Source organism: Cherax quadricarinatus, chromosome 2 (genome assembly GCF_038502225.1).
Source record: "Cherax quadricarinatus isolate ZL_2023a chromosome 2, ASM3850222v1, whole genome shotgun sequence".
Classification (NCBI taxonomy): domain Eukaryota; kingdom Metazoa; phylum Arthropoda; class Malacostraca; order Decapoda; family Parastacidae; genus Cherax; species Cherax quadricarinatus.
In genome coordinates this window covers 43,157,613-43,163,612 of record NC_091293.1, presented here as the reverse complement: position 1 = coordinate 43,163,612, position 6,000 = coordinate 43,157,613, and positions in this window count along the sequence as shown.

Sequence of the window (6,000 nt, the reverse complement as noted above, 5' to 3'; positions counted from 1 at the left end):
CTCTCTCTCTCTCTCTCTCTCTCTCTCTCTCTCTCTCTCTCTCTCTCTCTCTCTCTCTCACTCTCTTTTTCTCCCTCCCTCCCCCCATTCCCCTCTCTTTTCCTACCCCTCTCCCTCCCTCCCTTCCTCCCTCTAGTTTTCCTTCCCTCCCCCTCCATCACTCTCCCTGTCCCCCTCCCTCCCTCTCCCCATCCCTCCCCCCTTACAACTACTCCCCCACAAACAGACCTCCCTCCCTCTCTATCTCCATCTTCTTTCTTTTTCTGTCTATCTTTCCTTTCCCCCTCTCTCTTTTCTCTTCCTCTCCCTCCCTAACCCCATTCCCCTCTCCTTTCCTTCCTCCCTCCTTCCCACCCCATTCCCCCAAGCCTTCTTCCCATTCTTTCTCCACCCCCACCACTCTCCCTGTCCCTCTCCCTCCCTCTTTCCATCTTTCTCCCCCTTACAATCCCCCACACATAATTACAGCACCTAACCCCCCCAAAAATGGTGGCTCAGAAGGGAAGTCGAAGGCTCAGGGAATCATAGGAGAATGGTTCTGGTAAGGAAGAATGGATGGAAGAACAATGCAAGAAGACGGAACAAGAGTAACAGCAGACTAGGTGTGTTTTCTGCGAAAATGGAGAAAAGGATGATGGCAGAGCTTTTTGCAAAATTTTAAGAGGATGGTGGAGGAGAAGAAAAAATGGGAGTCAAAAGTTGAAGCTGCAGAAATCAAGATAAAGGCCTTAGAATATGAGGTAAATAGGCTGAAGCGAGTTACAGAGGTATTGACCATAGGAGACATAGCATCTGAAGCTGGTACACCCCTACTGAACGAGGAGCCCAACTGAAAGGAAAAATACATAACTTATGCTAAGGCCCTATCAGCCCACCAAGCAGGGCTGCAGAATGAAAGGGAATGGCAGTTGGGAGCAGGGATGGTGGTGGGGGAGTGGGGTGAAGGTGGAGAAGGGGAAAGGTCATATGCAGAGGCATGACCATGTCACCAAGAGCTACAGGAAAAAATATGGGAGAAAATGGCCTTGTACAAATGGGAACCAGAGACACAGAAGGAAAGGCAATGGGAGAAGGGGAAGGAGAAATCAGGGTTTATTCGTGGGATTCAGGAGAGCGACGGGAGGACACACAATGAAAGATGGCAGGATGAAAGACAGGAGATTGAAAACATCATCAAAATAATAGGCAAAAAGGACATGTCTGAGATAGTAAATTTTCAGAGAATAGGGGGGTACTTGAAGGGGAGAAACTGGCCAGTCAAGCTGATTTTCAAGACAGAAACAGTGTGACACAGGATCCTGCAAGAGAAACCACGACTGAAGGAATCATCAACATACAAAAGGGTGTTCCTAGACCAAGACACAACAAATACAGAATGAAAACAGCTGAGGGAGAGGACACAAAAGCGAAAGGGGCTAGGAAGAGAGACAAGGACAGAATCAGCAGAGGACAACCAGAGCAGGGCAGAGCAACAAGCACAAGCACACACAGAATCATCCCCAGAGCCCCACAACCAAACACACTATCCCAATACAAACCACAATCTACACTTACAGCCCCCACCCCACACTACGTTGTAGAATCCTGCAGCACGCTGACAGGCCCCACCACCCTCAAAGACCCCTCAAAGCATAGTGTTGGAGAGGAAACTGAAGGTATGGTACACAAACGCTTATGGATTAACGAATAAGCTGGAGTGGCACATAAAAGTCAAAGGGACATCACCGGACATCATAGTTCTCACAGAAACCAAGCTCACAGGGATGATAACAGATGCCATCTTTCCAATGGGATATCAGAGTCTGAGGAAAGACAGAGGGAACAGAGGGGTGGAGGAGTGGCACTGCTCATCAACAACCAATGGGATTTTAATGAGCTGAAGAGAGGAGACAGAGTAGAAACAAGCGACTACATAGCGGGAACGCTTCACTCTGGAGGTGCATTCCTATTATGTAATCTCTTGAGATTACATAATAGGAATGCTTTAGTCAGGAGATCCAAAGGTGGTAATTTATGGTATTTCTGGTATTTGTGAATGGCATGACGGAAGGAATAGACTCCAGTGTCCCCGTTTGCAGGTGATATGAAGTTGATGAGAAGAATTCAGTCGGACGAGAACCAGGCAGAACTACAAAGGGATCTGGACAGGCTGCAGGCTTGGTCCAGCAACTAGCTCCTGGAGTTCAACCCTACCAAGTGCAAAGTCATGAAGATTGGGGAAGGGCAAAGAAGACCACAGACGGAGTACAGTCTAGGGAGCCAGAGATTGCAATTCTCACTCAAGGAAAAGAATCTTGGGGTGAGTATAACACCAGGCACATCTCCTGAGGTGCACATCAACCAAATAACTGCTGCAGTATATGGGCACCTAGTAAACCTAAGAACAGCATTCCGACATCTTAATATGGAATCGTTCCATACCCTGTACACTGTGAACGTTAGGCCCATATAGGAGTATGCAGCACCAGTTTGGAGCCCACGCCTATCCAAGCATGTAAGGAAACTAGAGAAAGTGCAGAGTTTTTTCGCAAGACTAGTCCCAGAGCTAAGGAGTATGTCCTACGAGGAGCGATTAAGGGAAATCGACCTGGCGGCACTGGAAGACAGGAGAGATGGGGGGGGAGAATGATAAACACATATAAAATACTGTGAGGAATCGACAAGGTGGACAGAGACAGGATGTTCCGGAGATGGGACACAGCAACAAGGGGTCACAGTTAGAAGTTGAAGACTTAGATGAATCACAGGGATGTTAGGAAGTATTTCTTCAGTCACAGAGTTTGTAGATGAATGGTTCAGAGAACCGACATGTTGATAAATTAGACACATGTGCAACTCTTGGGTATCTTTATTGAGGAAACGTTTCGCCACACAGTGGCTTCATCAGTCCAATACAAAGTAGAAATGGGTAAGGAGAGTAGAAGTATGAGGTAATCAGTCCCTCAACCTGGATTCGATGTGTTCAGTCCATCACTCTTGGACTGAACACATCGAATCCAGGTTGAGGGACTGATTACCTCATACTTCTACTCTCCTTACCCATTTCTACTTTGTATTGGACTGATGAAGCCACTGTGTGGCGAAACGTTTCCTCAATAAAGATACCCAAGAGTTGCACATGTGTCTAATTTATCAGTCACAGAGTTGTCAGGAAGTGGAATAGTCTGGGAAGTGATGTAGTGGAGGCAGGATCCATACATAGCTTTAAGAAGAGGTATGATAAACTCATGGAGCGGGAAGAGTGACCTAGTAGCGGTCAATGATGAGGTGGTTTCACAAGCTGTGAATCGACTCCTGCAACCACAACTAGGTGAGTACACACACACTTATACTCCATGTCTCTCTTCTTTTCTCTCACGTACAGCTGAACCTAGGAACACATATTAAGCCTTTCTCTAACTCTTCAAAGACCTCACTTCCTGTGGCAGTGTGTGCAATATCATTTACCTCTGTTGTCATCACCGCCACCGCGCTCTCTCGCACGCTTCACTATATCACGTTTCCAGATATTTTGTAACACGACCTCCGGGTTTTTCCTGTTTTTTTTTCTCCTCAGTTCAGTATAATGGTGCTATAGGATTAATGATAAGAGTGCCTATGTGTTTGTTCAGTGGTTGGTTTCCCTCCTCCCCCCTCTAACTATTATTTACATAAAGGCTTTACAAGATTAGGTTAAGGGTTCCTACCTTTATTAACGAGCTAAGAACTGTTACCTACCTCAAATTATTTTAAAGCCTTTTTATTGTTATGAGACATACAAAGAAGGAACAGAATGAAACTGGAGCCATCTGTGAGCCAGCGAGTTCATTTGGTCAACTGATTTTATTCCATCGATTATGTTGTACTTGTTCAAGACTAGAATCATTCTACGACTAAATGATCTCAGAAGAGGTGACGTTCTTGAGAATGGTATAGACGGAGTGTACGTAATTGCTGTTTACTGCCAGTCAGTTGTTTGTACATAACAACTGAAAGGCCACTCACATTCCTCCGGTGTTAAATGTTCTGCTGAATTAAAACATATATCCATGCCGGGTTTAGATGAGACAACAGTCGTCTTGCTCTGTTCCCTATTCTGTCAAGAAGTTGTAAATGGCACTGGAGGTTCAGGAAATCTAAGAAAGTGGAGCATACTCAAGATATGAGCGTGCTTGTGCATCGTACATTCTTGCAGCCTCTGCTATCGAGGAGATACAGGATATATCCAAGTGCTGTTAGTTTCCTGGCTGCCTTGTTTGCACGAATTACAATGTGGTTTTTCATAGCCAGTTAGAATTTAAACTTCACTCCAAGGATATCAACCTCATTCCCGGGCACCAAAACTCTCCCATTCATTCTTCCCACTTCTCCAGCATTACCATCATGGTGCCTAGAGACCATCAGCATTTGTGTTTTCTCAGTTTAGAGTGATTAAATCCAAGTGAAGTTTTACCTGGCTTAACAAGTGTAGTATCAAAACTTACATTTGCCTGGTTTAACACTCATGGATCAACGCTAACGTTTTGCTGTCGTTTAAATCACATTATTCAACATGAATAAAGAATATTTTTGCCTGTGAGTTATAAAGAGAAGAGAAAAATATGGATGTTTAATGTTACATAGAAAATGTTAATTTACCAAGTGAATGTGTTCATTTTAAATTTTTTGTTGAGTCATCTTTGCTACTACTACTACTACTACTACTACTACTACTACTACTACTACTACTACTACTACTACTAGTACTACTACTACTAGTACTACTACTCCTCCTCCTACTACTACTACTACTACTCCTACTACTACTACTAGTACTACTACTACTACTCCTACTACTACTCCTACTACTACTACTACTACTACTCCTACTACTCCTCCTACTACTACTACTACTACTACTCCTACTACTACTACTAGTACTACTACTACTACTCCTACTACTACTACTACTACTCCTACTACTTCTACTCCTCCTCCTACTACTAATACTACTCCTACTACTACTACTACTACTCCTACTACTACTACTACTACTACTACTACTACTCCTACTACTACTACTCTTACTACTACTACTACTACTCCTACTACTACTACTACTCCTACTACTACTACTACTCCTACTACTACTACTACTACTCCTACTACTACTACTCCTACTACTACTACTACTACTCCTACTACTACTACTCCTACTACTTCTACTACTACTACTACTCCTACTACTACTACTCCTACTACTACTACTACTACTACTCCTACTACTACTACTACTACTCCTACTACTACTACTACTACTACTACTACTACTCCTACTACTTCTACTACTACTACTACTACTACCACCACCACTACTACTACTACTACTACTACTACTCCTACTACTACTAGTACTACTCCTACTACTACTACTACTACTACTACTCCTACTACTACTACTACTACTACTAATCCTACTGCTACTACTACTACTCCTACTACTACTACTACTACTACTCCTACTACTCCTACTACTACTACTACTACTACCACTACTACTACTACTGCTACTGCTCCTACTACTACTCCTACTACTACTACTACTACTACTCCTACTACTACTACTACTACTCCTACTACTACTACTACTACCACTACTACTATTACTCTACTACCACACTACTGCTACTACTTCTACCACCGCCACCACAACTGCTACCACCACTACTACTACTGCTGTTACTACTACTACCACCACTACTGTTCCTTCTACTTCTACTGTTATTACTACAACTACTACTACTACTACAAATAATAATAATAATAATAATAATAATAATAATAATAATAATAATAATAATAATAATAATAATAATATTATTATTATTATTATTATTATTATTGTTGTTATTATTATTATTATTATTATTATTATTATTATTATTATTGTTATTATTATTGTTATTATTATTACTATTATTATTACTATTATTATTATTATTATAGTTATTATTATTATTTTACCACATCGGACAGCTCTCA